The sequence below is a fragment of the Stegostoma tigrinum genome, chromosome 21 (genome assembly GCF_030684315.1).
Source record: "Stegostoma tigrinum isolate sSteTig4 chromosome 21, sSteTig4.hap1, whole genome shotgun sequence".
Classification (NCBI taxonomy): domain Eukaryota; kingdom Metazoa; phylum Chordata; class Chondrichthyes; order Orectolobiformes; family Stegostomatidae; genus Stegostoma; species Stegostoma tigrinum.
Genome location: NC_081374.1, coordinates 29,955,615 through 29,973,421, shown reverse-complemented (window position 1 = coordinate 29,973,421; position 17,807 = coordinate 29,955,615). Strand labels below are relative to the sequence as shown.

Here is a 17,807-nt window from a genome sequence, read left to right as displayed (position 1 = left end):
ATATGTCAATTGACACTTCTGGAAGCAGTCAAGTGCTGTTCAGGATTGCCAAAATTAAAAGTAAAATTGCATAAAATAAATAAGTCCATTGAAAATGTAATGATCATTGAAACTGTCAAGGAATTGAAATATCCTGGTCTTTGACATTTTGAAATTATTCCTATGTAATGTAAAAATGAAATCAATGTTTGCTATTTTGCTGTAACTATTGGCATAGGCCTAAGGGATATCATGACACATTTTTCTGTCTCATGACTCTTTTTGCAGCCATCATTATCACACTGCAGTGCCTGCTCATGGTTTAACTGACAGCACCAATTACTTATAAAATGTTTTAAGAGGAGCTATGAATGCAACTGCTTGTTTTTAAGAGGGATGCAGTGGAGTTAGGACGCATTGGAGTACAAAATCATGGGCAAGATATCATTTAACAGCAAGATATTTCTGCGATAGGAAATAACTCAAATTCTGTAAGCATGGCTAAACCTGACAGAAATTTAAACATGCTTGTCAATTGGATATAAGATGAAGCTGATACAGTTAGTGGAAAGCCTTGGTACTGAGCGACAAGCAAACAGGCTAAGGGATGAGAATGGCACCATTGAGTTTGTCAACCATTTTGAAGCGCAATCTTGGAATAGTTTGACAAGCTGGTATTCTCTCCATTTGGAAGGCCAACTTTTCTGTACATCCTGACGTTGCCAGTCTCAACAGCCTCAAACTGATAATCTTGTTTCCCAATACCATAGCCAAGTTTCAGTCAATGGATCAGGCAGTGATTAGGAACCTAAAAAGTAACTAACAATAGTAGCTGATCTCAGACTATCGAGACCATCAATAAAAAGCAAAGCACCAACCAACTGTTCTAGGGGACATATTCATGATGAAGAAGATACAAAAAATGTTGATAGATGCTACAATTGGCAAATGTTGCCACCACATTGGGTCCAAATATGTTATGACTACACAATGTATGAGAATGAAGAGGAGGAGAGTGAAGGCAACCAGCCTGGAAATGAGGCTTATTTCACTCATCAGTGGGAGATTGGCATGGAAATTACCAGAAGAATTCCATGGAAATGTACGCTTGTATGGAAAGCATCACAAACTGCACAACACAATTGACAGATGGGACATTGATGCAGTATGTTCCTCAAGCAAGGAACCCAATCTGAAAAGTTCAATGCCTGCTCACCATTTCCTTTGCTGAAGGTACGTACACTGTGGAGATGCGCTGGGACTTCACAATACAGCAAAACATGTTGGACTGCAATGACAACATGGCAGGCTGTATTGCACTCTTCCAAAGATAAGTCAAATGGCAGAAAAAGCTCACTATGATTCTTTACATAGCTAACTCTCAACAATTCTCCATTTTGTTTTTCCCCCTGAAGGAGGTCAGGCTATTGTAAGGGGTGCATAATTTCAAAAGTAAAGACATTGTTTACATATTTGCAATGTCACTGTTTTTATTTGTTTTTCTTCTGCCATAGCATGTGTAGGCAAATTGGGTTAGAAAGGGATTTCCTCCGCTTGTTCTAAGTTTCACTTAACATGATTTTGGATGGCACCCCTGCAATTTGACTTATTATGATTTTAATTGCAATAATATTTCATCAACAGATGTGAATAAGACATTTGACCCCACATTATTTCAAAGATGTGAAAATTGAGTGATAATAAATAATTATGAATTTACACTTAATAGCTGATAGGAGTACACAATGATCTGAGGTTTTCTTGGCAGCACAATTCAGATGCGTTTGGACTAATACAGAAAGCAGATTCTCTCATTGATCCTTTCATTCATGGAAGAGGCCATCACATCTTGTGTCTGTTATACAGACAAGTGACAAATTAGGGAATTACCACAATCATCATAAATCATTACCATGAATGAGAAACAATTCCTTCTGTAAAGTTGAATTGTTTTAATTCCTTCCTCTAATTTTAAGGCAGTTATTTTGAGTTGATGCCACGGCATTTTTCATTTGATGTCTTATGTTCTGAGTTGTTAAGAGATGTGGCGACCCCATAGCATATAAGGGGGACACAGTGGATTAGGCATTAGTGCTGTTGACCTGGTGCAATCATGGTAGGAGTCTACTGATGTTCTGACAATAGCCAATGAGCGTGTATGAGAGCCTGAGTTATGAGATGATGATGCCAAATCTCACTGAACTAAGATCAGATGGAAGAAGAGACTAGCAAAATTGTTCATAATTTGTTCTACCCTTAGGTTCAGTCCTTATATATTTAAGCACAGCTGACGATACCCAGCCAGCAGGAGGCTCTATCACATTTTGTGGCAGATTCTTCTTGAAATTCAAAGCTGACAATTTTTTTTGGAAATGTTGAACATGCTGGGAACCCTTTGGAGTTCAGTGGTAGTGTATCTACCTCTGAGCCAGTTGTTCCAGGTTTATGTCCCATCTGTACTAGAGGTAAAAGTAATAACATCTTTGAATGTGTTGATTACAAGAGTCCCTTTATTAGCATTCTCAAAGAACCTAAACTATCTGCAATGAGCCATCCACTATTAAATGGTGTGCTTTAAACCTGTTTTATGACCAGGCACAGGTAAATGATTAGCAACACCTATACCACTAAATTTGCTCAAACAAAGGTGGATGTTTCCTGATTACAAATGCTTTGTGTGTGAATACTTATAGCATGTCTGCATGAATTTAAAAGATAGCATAGTTTGTCTCTGAGTATCAGGAATTATTCTAACTATCCTTTTGCAGACTCTTATCTAAGGCCTATAGAATAGGTGAATTTCTAGATACTGGATTCCTTAGCAAATCAATTAAAAATAATGACTTATTTCAAGAGATTTAAGTAATAGATAGTTTATTTGTTGTACTGTGTCAGTCAATATTGCAGAGTTTTTTAAATCTATTCTTAGCCCTTTCAATTTCCTTCTGAAGTTCATGTTTGTTTTTAACATACGACTCAGATGAGCATCTGTTATGGTAGCAGTCACGCACCCCACAGAAGTGGCAATGGTGATCATAGGTCACCTAAACATTAATTGAATGTAAACCCTTTCTGTGGATGATCTAATTGAATGGATGCCCTTTCTGTAGAACTAAAAGTGTTGTGGCATCGCCCTCTCAGTGCCATAAGAGTGCAGTCAATGGCATCCTGCACCTGAAGGAAGCCACTGATGTTATGAGGGAACAAAATGAACGAATCCAACCTGGCAGAGATGGCATTGATCATTGTTTTAATTCATTGGGGATAATTCCCCATAACCATGGGCATCCCAAACAGTGAACGCACTGGGGCATAAGACCTCTGGGCAGCCAACAACACCTCCTTTTACTTGACTGAGGATCAGCACACACCAGTTTCTTCCATCTCCATTTGGTTTAATGTCGACACAGTTTGAAGAAACAGACAGCTGTCACATGCAGTGGTGTGTCATACAGCAAGATTTATGGCTGTCTTCCGCCTCCCACCAAGATATTGCAATACTGACAAACATGATAATCAGCCTGAGGACCTGCTCTAAACACTCCCTTACGTAGCAGCAATGACAGCCTTTAGTTGTGGCTGGAGGTCCAACACATTAGCAAGGCTTGGGTAATGTGAGCATGCAGGTTGGTGTGAAGTGAGCAAGAGCTAAGGGGGCACAGAAGCAGCTTTGTAATACAGCCTGGGCCATTTTGTAAGCTTGTGTCCCTGTTCATGTGTTTTAACTGTCCCTGCTGCACCCTGCGATGCACAAGTGTGTCTTTCGAGCAGCCTGCCAATGTATGAGGGTGGTGCCATGATGCCAATAATGGGTTGGCAGACGCTAGATTCCACTGTCCAGAGACAACGAGCGTGTGTGGCTGGTGCCCATGGATCTTACTCTCAGCAGTTGGTGCCCAGTCTCAAAGATGGGGGTCACTTACAGCAAGCTGTGAACTAAAACTACCAGGTACATGCTCTGTTTTCCTCACTGAGTTTTTCTGCTGTCTAGTTTTCTTTGACATGTTTAATGAATTGGAAGGATGAATATTAATAGGACGATTTGCGACGATAACAAAGCATTTAACCAGCATTAGACCTTGTCAAGTGGCATCTTGCCAGTAACTAGTAAGAATCCAGCTTTCCCACTTTTGAAAAGTGTAAAAGTTGGAGCAAGACAAACTTAACATCAAGATGCATCTTGTCACGCTTGTTGCTTGATTTTGTCACACATCTCTCCACAGGCCACATCACTCAGAAGATTCCACCAATAATTATTTTTTAAGATGATGGGAATTCTTCAGATGGACTTTTCCTTGTAGCAAAGACTGCTTTTCGGTTTGTTAAATTTAACACTTGAATCTATTTAAGTAAATGAACACAATTTGCCACAATAATGACAAAATATGGATTAGTGATTTTGGAACTCCATCATCTGATTTTGCTGACTGGGGTATTTGTGGATTTAAGTGGTTCTTAAGAAGCAATGATTTAAAATTGCCACAGTAATCAGCTAACCATGCAGCTTGGGAATGGTTTCTGAAAATAACGTGGAATTTTTAAAATGGTCTGAACTGAAATTAAGTTACTTTTCAAAAGATATTGAAATTAGTCCACTGAGTCAAGTTTGAAAAGGTTCACATTTTTTTAACTGTGTGATCAATTTCAGATATTATTGATAAAAGATGAGGCTTGCAATTATCCAGACTGAAAGCAAAGAACTGAAACACTGAAATACCCATAATAGGGACTGCTTTTGGCAGAACAGGACAGATGAATTGGTGAGTACAGAAATTGACTCTCTCCCTTGCTGCCTCAAGAAGAAAAGATGCTCAGTAACAAAACTGATTAAAAAGCAACATCAGAAAGAACAATGAGGACCAAATGACAACTACAATTTTTGCTACTATTGAGGACACAGGACATGAATTAAACAACTCAGGTTAGAATGGCTCGTCTCAAGGACATGCTAAGTACTGGAAACGGTCCGTTCCTTTCATCATCTTTTTGTACTGAATCTATAACTTTTAATTTGTAATCTGTGTGTATGCACTTTTGATTTTGTCTCTTTATTATCTTTCTTAGGATTACCAGATAATAAAATTGCTCTTTGTTTCACAAGGTAACTGGAGATCAGCTCCTGATGGATAAAGTGGACATTGCGTATCTACGTTTTTCTTAGAGTTGGATATTGCGTCATGTCTAAAAGAACATAAATGCTGCAGCCAACGAAAAGATTGAAAAGAAGGGAATGTTAACCGCTCTTCAGTTGGTCATAACAAAATGTATCATTTTACAAAAATAACAATCAGAATACTTTCATCGATTGTGAATGATGTGTGTTGAGTATTAATCAGAATAAGGAGGAGGGACGGAAGATCCCTTTGTAGTAAGGTTTCACGAGGTGTTTTCTGAGGGTTGGAGTCTTTGAGAGAAAAGTTTTGCTTTTAAAATCAGAGTTGTTGGTATGCCCGTATGGAACCGACTCAGAAAGAAGAAATGTATAAACTTGGAGGCTGTCACTGTGCAGAGAAACTAGAAGCAATGGTGTTTTGATAGCAGAAACAGTCAATTAAGATGAGCATGATGGAACTTTCAACAGTTATTAAATGTAATTGCCTACAAGGTTACTTTTCAAACTCTCCCTCCCACAACAGTGCTGCAATAAACTTACATTATTTGCCAACATTGCATCCTCTAATGTTTTAGCCTTGTTGTTAAATTACATTATAATACATTTTTACTTTCTGCCAGCATTTATGCTGTACTACATTCTAATTTATATCTTTCGCTTCCCATAAAAAAACAGCAAATTGCCTTTTTATACACTTCCACTGATAAGGTCCAAAGCAAAGTATCACCCATATGAGAATATGAGAGTGCTAGACATTTGTGTAAATTACAGATAAGTCCTTATATTTGTTCTACAAATGCATGACACAAGCCTCTTTGATTAAACTGAGGTCACATACCCAGCAGCATATACTCCCACATGAAGACGCCCACTCAGGAAAGCAGTTTTCACTGCTTCATTTAAATTCTAAAGGATTTCACCTCTTTTTTCTGTTTTTTTTCTGCAGCTTTGACTGGAAACCATGAAAGCTGTTTTGTTGTCAGATTAAAAACTGGAATCGTATTCAAATATTTGCAATAGTGGATATTCATAGCATGCTGTAGGATTTGATGTAAAGAAGATATACACTGCTTTTGTGTGAATGTGATCACATAAATTTTGAAAAATAAATTATTAGTACACTTGGACCTAGTCATATAATGGAAGTTATTTTAACAGGAAATTCAACTCTCCCAGACAGGCTGCAAATTTAAACCAGAATTCTCATGGTGTCTGTTGCACTGAATAATGTAAATTCACCTTAAAGCATTTCATTTTGGATGCTTTATTTCTAATTTTGTAATATTAATAACACTATCTCTTCTTCAGACAATAATTCTGAATATGTATAGAATATATTAATCAGAAATAGAAAATTGACAGCAATAGATTAGTTTTATCAGTTTGTAATCGTTCTTAAATCATTCAATGTCTAACTGCTCCAAGACTTAACAAATATCTGGCCCCATACATTCAACATTGAAAACCGTAGAGAGGATCCACAACATCATAAAATCCCTGTGCTGCTTTATTTTGCTGTGGTGATGTAAAATACCACTGATTTTTGAATTCCATCATCCAAATTAATGTTTGGGACTTTTGTGAACTGAAATGGTTCTAAAAAGGACCAAAAAAATGAAGATTAAAATTTCTACATGCATCATCTGAACACAATTGGCCAGGTTTAATGTGGATTAGGGAACAGAAAATTGAACTGAAATTAACATGCTATACAAAAGCAATGAAACTAGCCAGCAACCCTCTCCAGGTGGTGTAAAAATGCCCTCAATTCCCAGTTTTATTCACAACTGTTCGATAAGATTCACATCTTAAAGAGAAAAACATCATTTGCAATTACCAAGCTTGGAAGCAATAAACTCAATCATGGAAACATACACAAAGAAACCCACACAAATTTGTTTGATTTCAGAATAGAACTCTGCAGAGGAATCTTTCTCTGCTTCACAAGAAGAAAAGGATCTGGTCACAAAACAGATTAAAAAGAAATTTCAGAACCCTGAGATCTAAAACAAACCCTAAAATAATTACAACTGCTGGTGATTCAAAATGTCGATAAAGCAACTGTGGTTGTAAGTTGAAACCTTATGCTTTAGGGACATCCTAGGGTTTTAAACTTTATCCTTCTTTGTCCATTTGTAATGAACACTATCCACTGTCAACTGTATGTTCAGTGAAGATACCTGTAGTGAAGGAATGCCCCTACTCAGACCCAAGGGCTCATGTTTTCATGTTTTTCCATTTAATCTTTAAGTTTGAAGAAGTGTTGATGGGTATCTTTTTTCAAATGGTTAGCACAACAGTAAAAATAACCTGTCCTATTATAAATACAGCTGTTTAAGAGTAGATGGGCAGACATTGTTCACAAAATTTACCGTCTTTTGCCTAAGAAATGTGCAAATTGATAAAAGTCAACAAAAGGTGACTATATAATATGCAAACCAGTTAGTGCCAGACAAAAATTCTCTATGGTCAAGAAATGTCCAAATGAGAGATATTTGCAATGTCAGGGTTTGGTATTTCATTTGAAAATGATCTTGCCAGCAGCAAAATATCCAAAAAGTAACCCAGTGGAGGTGTTCATTAGCTGGGAACCAAGAGCGTTTCAGAAGCCCTAAAGGGGGTGGCAAAACTTGTGAAGGATGGGGTATTTCAAGCAAAGGCATTAAAATGAATCAGGACTGAAAACAGAACAGCAGTGTCAGAAAGACAGAACACAAAGGATTTAAAAAGGCTGTAGTTCGGCTTATAGCCATAAAAGGAGGAAAGGAAGCGTCGAGGAAGTTGATAAAAAAAAATGACATGGCAGAACCAGAGGTCTGGTTAACAGTGATCTTCAGGCTACATTTATGGAGGAATCACGGAAGTTCTCAGAGAGATTAGACAAAGAAGTAACAAAAACAGAAGTTGGTGGTAATGCTCAGCAGGTCCAGCAGCATCTGTGAAAAGAAAATCAGAAAATGCATTCTGAGGAAGGGTCGCCGGACCTGAAATGTTAACTCTGATATTCTCTTCACAGATGCTGCCAGACCTGCTGAGCTTTTCCAGCAACCTCTGTTTTTATTTCTGATTTACAGCATCCACATTTCTTTTGGCTTTTAGACAAAGAAGTAAAGTTGAAGCCTCACTTAGTTCAAAAGCTATAGAGAAATACAGAAGAAGGTGAACATTCATTGGGTGACAGTATTGTTCCAAGGCAAGTGGAACTGGTTAAATGAAAACCCATTCTCAAAATGAAAGAGAAAGGGAACATATTGCATAGCAGAGAATACTGGTGCACATCACTAGGCCATACCCATAAGGTTAAAATAATGTTCTACACAGAGACATCGAAGAAACAAAAACAGGTTTCAAATCTCAACCAGTCCAATTGGCTTGATGTAAAGTTTCTTAAGCGTGAAATGCAGAATGCAAGTTGAAATTACCGGCAGGAGGAAAATAGCACCTGCAATTACCAAGCTCAGAGACAATGAACTCAGGCCCATTGAAATACATGAACTGGTTTGTGTTTTAAGAAGCTGCATGTGGTAGAACAGAGAAATGGAGATTTTTAAAGTCAACATGTTGTTTCACACCCTGGCCCAGAAGTAGGGACAGTAGCTTTGCAACACAAAAGCCCATAGAGAAGAATGGATTTTGACAGCAAAATTTCAACCAGCTAAGAAAGCATTCTCTCTGCCAATAACAAGTAAAATCACCTGATAATAATAAAGTTTTAAAAATGCCACATACTGAGAGGACACCTGAAATAACTGCTACTGTTAATGACTCATGGTATCATCTTAGCATCTAAGATGATTTCTCTTAAATGAGAAAGATTATGCCAAATAAGCAGATACATTATTTATGTAGAAATCATATAAGTTATACATGGCTGTAAGTGATGTATTATTCCAAGGAAATAAAAAGTGTAATAAATCATGGTATTTGAAAATTAAAAGCTGCATCCAGCATAGTCATGCTGCAATTAATGTTTAAAAATAAATCAAGGAACTGTGTTTTTATTTGAGATACTTTCATTGCAATGCTTAATTTAAAAAGCTGGCTACCAGAAATTCATTGAAATCATTTTGAAAAACTTCCCATTTTCAGTCCACATTAATCCAGACATAAAGCAGTTTAGAGTGAGCAATGCTGTTGTTATTCATTTAAATATTTAAAAAGCTGAAACTACTCATTCTTTATTCATAATGTAAATGCAATCAAAGGCCCGTTATGATTTCTGCCAATCTTTTAGGTATCTACCAGGGAGATCACAGCTATAAAGATTAATATAAAGTTCACTTTAACTAGCAAATACTTTAACCACTAGCGAGCAACATTTTAAAGAAGCTCTTTTCCAATATGCACGAGCATGAAATTCAAGTAAGGCAAATGAGCAGTGACATCCTTACATCACAATAGTTTGCATCATGGCGGCCATCTCATATTAACCATTGCTTATTGTGGCGCAGAAGCTCCTCTTTGGCTTGGTAGCCTCTGTTATGCCAGCTAGGGAGAAAGATAACATATCGAAATTGGCAAAATTCCTTCACTTCTGTTTTCTCTTCGCTTCTTCTAATGGCCTTCAACTTAGCCGCTAGAGGTCATGGCAGTCAGGAACTGTCTCCCTGTTGTCACTGTCAAAATTCAATAGCTTCATGCCTCACTTGCTGATCCATGTAGAAGAGCTATGAACACACAGGAAGTTGTGACCCAGTGACCAGTTCACCAGATGGAAGATTTTTTGGTATATGGCTATCATTCATCTGTAACCATTGCCAAGCCAATGTATATGTCATCAACTTAGCAATGAGTGTACATTAGAATTAATATGCTCCAAGTTCTCTGCATTGGTGACCATGTCCTGGCAGGAGAGATGATAACATGTCCAACATAGTCAAGCTGAAAACTGTTCAGCATCTTGTCCTGACTTGTGTATTTGCCTAGTCTCACCCTTATCAAAGAATGGGTTGAGGATCCAGGATTGGTAAACTCCCATTTTGTTTCCCATTTGGGTTGTTGTTACTTGAGGAATTCATACATAGTTTACGCATATGAACTTCTTTTTCATTTACAGAATGTGGAGATCACTGGCTAGGCCAGTGTTTATTGCCTTTCCATAATTGCCCATAAGGTAGTGGCCAGGCAACCATATTGCTGTGTGTCTGGAATCACATGTAGGCCAGACCAGGTGAAGATGGCAGGTTCCTTCCCTAAAGGGACATTAGTGAACAAGTCTGTTCTTTCTTTCCTGACAGCCAACAATGGTTCCATGTCATAATTAGCTTTTCATTGAATTCAAATTCCACCGTCTGCCATAGTGGGATTCAAACCTAGGTCCCCAGAATATTTTCTGAGTAGTAGCCATAAGGCTACTAAGGCCATCACCTTCCCATGTTAGGACCGTTGCCCTAGTTGCCCTTAAGGAGGTAGTAGTGAGCTGCCTTCTTGAACTGCTGCAGCCCACCTGCTGGGGGTTGACCCACAATGCCTGTAGGGAGGAAATTCCACAATTTTGACTCAATGATAGTGAAGGAACCGTGATATCTTTATAAGTCAGGATGTTGAGTGGCTTGGAGGGGAACTTGCAGGTGGTGGTGTTCCCAGATAACTGGTGCCTTTATCCTCCAAGATGGAAGTGGTCATGTGTTTGGAAGGTTTGCTGATTTTTTGAATTTCTGTACTGCATATTGCAGGTGGTATAATGCTGCTGCTACTAAGCATCGGTGGTGGAGGGATTGGATGCTTGTGGATGTGGCGCCAGTCATCAGGCTGCTTTGTCCTAAAATGTGTCAAGCTTCTTCAGTGATGTTGGAGCTGCCTGTGGGGAGTATTCCATCACACTCCTGACTTGTGTGCCTTGGACAGGGCTTTGGTGTGTCAGGAGGTGAGTTACTCACCACAGTATTCCTACCCTCTGAATTGCTCTTTTAGCCGCTGTATTTACATACCAATTCCAGTTGAGCGTCTGGTCAATGGTAACCCCAAGGATGTCAATAGTGGGGAATTCAGAGATGGTAACACCATTGAATGTCAAGGGGCAGTGGTTTGATCGTCTCTTATTGGAGTTACTCATTTCTTGCGTTTGTGCGGCGTAAATGATGCTTGCCACTTGTCAGCCCAAGCCTGAATATTGTCTAGACCTTGTTGTGTTTCAGAATTGACTGCTTATGTCCCATTCCTTTATTTGCTAGTAAAGGCTTCAGCTTTTGTGATGGTGTCCATGTTTTGATATTAAATTTACCAAATATACCGTGTGACTGGGGTTTGTAAGCTGTGCCAGGTTTAACTCCAACTAGCAGAGTTTGCTCTGAATGTCCCTTGATTCCGAGGGTTCCCTGATGGCACAGTTGGGTCAAATGCAGCCTTGATGTCATGGTGTGTCACTTTCACCTCATCCCTAGTATTCAGCTCTTCTGTCCATGTTTAAAACTCATGTTTGGGTTCAGAGGTGAAGTTACAGCTGTAACAAAAATTAAAGGTTACCTAGCTGTACTGAAGCACTATGTGCATTCTATGCCCAGTTTAAAAAGAAAACTTCTTCAATGTAGTTGTTGGTTAGTTCACCAAGCTGGTTGTTCCATGGTGTGCAGATGTTCCATTACCTTTCAAGGCAACATCACCAGTGTGGCCCCTCACTGAAGTGTTGGTGTTCTGCTCCTTTTCAAATTCAAATGATCCTCTGGTGTGATGGCCTTGTCACTTCCGGTTCTGTTTCATTTTTAGCAGTGGTCGGTATATGGGGTCTATTTCTATGTGCTTGTTAATGGAGTCCCGTGTTGTCTACCAGGCTTCCAGAAATTCCCTTGCACATCTACTGTTTACTTGTCCCAGTCAAATTGCTGGCCCCGCTGACGATAAAAACTGAAAGAACTGCAAGCGCTGCAAGTCAGGAACAAAACCAGAAGTTGCTGGAAAAGCTCAGCAGGTCTGGCGGCATCTGTGAAGGAAAAAAATACAAAGTTAACGTTTTGGGGCCAGTGACCCGAGTTGTGATGAAAGGATCACCAGACCCGAAACATTAACTCTCTTGATTGATAGTTTTAAATGGTCCTGACAAAAAAAGCTCCAATATGTTCCTGGAAGAAATTATAGCTTTAAAACTACAAAAAAACCTGCTTTTGTAGGTTTACCAATTTGTTCATTTCACTTTTATTTTCCTAATATGTGTAACAATGAAAAGAATTTACATATTATGTCTTCACTCCCTTTTGTAGGATTATGATTCTCAGGAAGAACCAGGCACTAAAAGTATACAACTGTTAGGCCTGCTACAATTGCTTTCAGCAACTGTTTTTGGGTGATAACATATAATTAATCAAAAGGGCAGAGAAAGTGCTACATTGTTATATAATGTTATATATTGTCTTACAAGGGCATTTTAAAGAGCAAAATACAAATGCACAATTATACATTAGAATTCCACTGAGATTCTTTCAAAGCTTAGTTACTTTAAGGGACAAATCAATCTTTATTTTATGAATCAGATTGTCACAATTTTTTAAAGCACTAAAAGATTAAGACGAATAAAATCTACCAGCATTGCTGACAATGACCACAATTATCCAGTCAAAGTTTTTCAGATTTTGGAAAATCAACTCAAACGTGGAGTCCACTTCAGAATAGAAAGTCATAAAACCAAAAGCCAGGTGAACTGATTGACCAGTTTGAAAGCAGATGTCAATACCAAGAAATAAATGGACTAGTATTTCACTGAAGCTACATTAGTTGAATGGCTTAAGTAACTGATCATTGCATTCAGACCTATCAAATCCTTCGGAATGCACCCCTGACCAACTCGAAGGAATATGCATTTGATGCATTGTGAGAAGATGGACTCAAGTTTGAAGCAATAGAATTCGGCCTAACAGTTGTAGACTTGCAGTACCAGGTTCTGCCTGAAGGTGATAATCATGCCAAAAAATGAGAGGACATCATTTGTGTACTTTTTTTCATTGTCACACAAATTAAAAAGGAAAGGTGGAATCAACCAATGTCACAATATTAGTAAGCCTATAAATACAGTACCTTTTATTTTATAGCTATATTTTCTTCAAGGAATGTTTTGAAGCTTTCTTTTTCAGGGCCATTTAAAATCGCTGTTTCATTAATATTGGAGTAGCAGTTTTTTTAGAAAGAGGCATAGAGTGCACATTGTGCTCCAGTACAGACTGGTAACCTTAAATTTTGGTTGTAGTTGTAACTTTACCTCTAAACACAGACAGATTGACCGATTATTATTAAGAAAAAGATGCCATTTACAACTGCTATGCTGCAGTTGCCTTTTCCACCTTTAGTTTCCAATTACAGACACTAACTAGCTGTCACAACTAACCTTTAGTGCGCACTTCCTAACACTAGTTTTAGTATACACTTGCTGTCACTGCTTTCTTGTACCTATGTGTTGTCACCATGACACTTTTTGTGATTTCTCACAAATGTTAGCCCAAGTAACAATAACACAAAAAGCAGCGTATCGTGAAACACATATTTTGAAATTTAATTACAACACTATTGTCAAGACTGGGATAGACTTGCACAGGTAGCCTGGATTCTCTGCTTGTTGATGTTCCTGCAGACACAGAAAGACACTGCAGCATGTATCATGTGGTTTTACTATATAACGGTTTTAAAAGGTACAGGCTTGTTTCGTCTAGAATCTATGTCATAATAGGCGCGACTCATCCAATGATTATTGTTTTAGCAACATTGCCAGAATATGTACTGCATTTCAGTCAGAGATCAGCAGAAATACTGGAGAAATAACATAAATAATTCGACGCCTTGAAATTATAACAGAAGAGTGAAAACAAAACATCCAACTTGAAGGTATTTTACTCACAATTATAAGAATAGTATAGGCCTTTAAGTTTGAATTCAATAAGAGTGTGAAGTCATTAGCTGGAAAAGGCTGAACTAAAATCTGAACAGACATGAGAAAAGATGCAATATTTATTACCCCTACATTTTCTGATGTTTCAGATCCTCTCGTGTTGTTAAAAAGAATGCACCAAACAAATATAATTTCACCAGTGATATTTCTTTGTCTATAGATGCATATCATATACTATTTGTTGCTTTAAAGCAGTTTTGGTTGTGTTTCTTATAGAAAATTTTATTGATACTTGCTGTCTCACATCTGAGACTCAATTTGGTTTGCCTTCTTTGAAACCATAGCCTACGGAAATGATATAAAATGCAGGCTGAATTAAACATCTTGAGAATCCCGTTTTATTGAGAATGAATCTGATCACAAAGCACCTTGCTTTGCACAATAACTCAAAACCAAGCCCTGAGGAAGATTGTAAGTATAAGGCAAGAGCTAGCTCATCAGTAAATTATTGTTATTTTGTTGTTGGAGGCACTTTACTAATTTGGAAGGTTTTTGTTTAATTTAACTTTTCTCTGTGATTTTTGACAGTAAGGAATATTAGTAAAATGTCCATCTACTTAATTCCTTCAAGTTAAGGTACTACTTGTTCCCAACAGGAGCAGCAATCAACTTGTGCAATAACAATAAAAACAGTCATGGATTCTTCTGGCCCAGTTTGACCACTGATGGGGTTCAGAAAGTAATTTCACAGATTTTCTCATCTAATTAGTCTGGATTTTTACCAGCATTTATTCTCTCCTAGGGTTTATTTGTCTTCCAGGTAAGAATGGTGGGAGATTTGGGGATGGGCATGTGGGGGAGGTAAAATTGCACTGTATAATTGTCAAGCATAAGGATCTGAGATACTTGGTAAAGGGCCAGTGGATCTTTACCACTCTGTTATTGTTTGCACACATGGACATGATTAGATTTTATAACGTATCTTACATTCTGTTTTCAACCCCTATGCTCTGCCAGAATCCAACAGCCAACCACTCTGTGCTACTGTAAGTTATTTTTGTCTTTTCAGTATGAAGAAAGGATTTGGCTGAGCTTTGGGTCCAACATTATTTATTACAGACTGGTCATGGATGGCATTGCTGAAGTGTAGTCAGTTTGGTGCTGCTTATACAGACTGAACAAATATTTTTAAAGCCACTGAACAAAATAAAGGATATTCTTGCCACTGAATCTTTTGATGTTGATCATAGACTAGTCATAGAATTGTACAATTTGAATAAAACAAAGACTACTTGCAGTTATCTATCATGGAGTGCTCATATGATACAAATGAATTTCTCACATGGTGAATAGCTGGATGTGGAATACACTGGTGGCATGGTAGAAGGAAGCGTAGTTTGAATAGAAACAGTGGGTATGATTATGGAGAAAAGATAAGTAGATGGCTCAATCAGAGAGCCAATGCTGATATTATTGGTTGAATGAAACCCAACTGCACAATAACAATGCCTGATCTAATTGTTTCATGGACAAGGAATATCTTGGTAAGTTTCCTGTTTTCAGATATGTGTAGTGATTTCTGTCACTAAAACAATGGGCAATCATGCATCATTGGATAAAAGCTTTGGTGACAGTTTAATAGTTAAAATTTCATTCTCATAATGTTATCTGCTGCTTCCATCTCCTCCTCTAAAACTGGCAACTTCCAACTCCCACCCAAAAAATGTAACTGGTAGCCAAAAAACCAAATGGACGTCAATAGGCCAATTTCCAAATTGTATCACAACATTAAATCATTTAATACTATTACTATCATTATAAAATCATAGTTTGTGTATTTATTTAATGTGCAGTTGTGATTTGTATTAATTTTAAACATATGAGTTAAATACACATTAAACTTACTTACCTCCAAGGTATATAACCAATGTGAACTTGATATATTTTAAGAAAAAGGGCAGGGGTTTCTCCAGATATCATCGCCAACACTTAATCCTCAACAAAGTTATAAAAATTAAATATGACTGAGTAATTAGCTGGTTGCTATTTGTGTTCTGCTCCTAGTTCTTATGTTCTAAGATAACAGATTGGATGTTTCCTGCATGGACTCTCTGTTCGACAACGCTCCCCAGGGCCCTACCGTTAACTGTCCAAGTCTTGCCCTGGTTTGTCTAACCAAAACACAAAACTCGCATTTATCTAAATTAAAGTCCATCTGCCATCCCTCAGCCACTGGGCTGAGCAGACCAAGAACCCATTACACTCTGAGGTAACTTTCTTCACTGTCCACTATACCAGCCATTTTAGTAAACTTAACAACCATGCTTCTGATCCCCTCATCCAAACTGTTTAAATAAGTGACAAAGAGCAGTGGACCTAGCACCGATCCCTGCATTGCACCATTGATGAAAGGTCTTCAGTCTGAAAAACATCACTTCACTACACCTTTTGTCTCCTTCCGAACTAATTTTGTATCGATTGGTTAGATCTCCCTGGATCCCATATGATCCAACTTTATTAACCAGTCTGCCATGTGGAACCTTGTTGAAGGAATTGGTAAAGTCCAGAGCTAATCAGTTGAGAAATTTATACATCACTGCCTAATCCTGAACTGGAGAGATGAAAAGGTCTTTGAAAAGGAGCAGAGAAAGATTACCTGGAAAGTTAGACAATAAAATTAACATTCCTCTCTCCTGTATTACCATACCCAAGTGCTTTAATCCAGGGGCATGAGTTGAGCAGTTCAAACCATACGCAAACGTTGAGGTAGAGGAAGAAAGAGACAATTACAACACCTATAATGTTCCAAAACCAACAATTCCAAAATTTGCAAACAAAATTAACACTTAAATGTGAAAGAACCATTTCACCTAGCCTTATACAAAGTGAAAACAAGAATGAGAGGGCATAGATTTAATGGAATGTGCAAATGGAGCAATGATGAAGTGGGAGAAAAAGTATCTTTTTCATACAGTGAGTAGTTTGTATATGGCATGCACTGCCTAGAAATATGGTGGAGGCAGGTGTTGAGGCATTCAAGAGAGCATTAGGCGTTTATTTGGAAGGTGTGGAAGGATATGAGGAAAAGGTAGGAGATTGGCAATAGGCAATAGAACCAGTGCAGGCAAAATGGTCTCCTTCTTCACTGTAGCAATTCTGTGATTCAGCATAACTCAAGTGTCAAACTTGACATGTTAGGGGGATGGGAGAAAACTCACCTGGAGTATTAGCGCCTGGGTACACCAGTTGGCTCAGACTGTTTCAGTGCAGTTTTCACAACATTACTTGATGTAATCTAACAGCATCTTTCACTGTCCAAATTGACAGGAGCTGATGTGGTAGCCAATCCAATTGTTCCCAAGTGCACAATTCACTATGATAAAAATTAGTTATTCTACCAGAACTGCACTAACTCAGTGATGCGGAGAATATTAAACAAAACATTTACTTCATAGGAGTCACAGTCTGCATACAGAAGATACCGTTAAGCTGTCAATTTAAGAAAAGTGCTTGGAAAAAACCCAAATAATAAAACTCTGCTCAGTTTATTGAACAAGTAGTAATCAAAATATCCACTGATTTTCTGCTAATGCCTAGTCGAAGTGAGTTTGTGTTATTTAAAATAAAAATTGAATTCAGTGTATGAAGTTGGCAAAGTTCTCCAGTGTTTTTGAAATAATCGAGGTTCGATCTGCTGGCAGGTTGGAAGGCTATAAATTAAGTTCTGAAAATCAAGTTCCTCAAAGTCTTTTGAAACCGTCGTTGGATCTTCAAATCTAATAATGCTACTCATTATTTTTTTCTTATAGGAAAGAGTGTATTGAAAACCTTGTTATCTAAGGTGTAAATGTAGTAAATATGAATGATGTAAGTGCTTGATGATAGCAATCAGCAGACACTGTT

The 17,807-nt window shown here is 37.9% G+C and overlaps 1 protein-coding gene across 4 annotated transcripts in view; it reads right to left on the bottom strand.

The window, feature by feature from the left end:
• The window catches only part of LOC125462997 (metabotropic glutamate receptor 4-like), a 1,119,827-nt gene that overhangs the window by 79,050 nt on the left and 1,022,970 nt on the right, over positions 1-17,807 (bottom strand). The gene's annotated exons all lie outside the window — the stretch shown is intronic.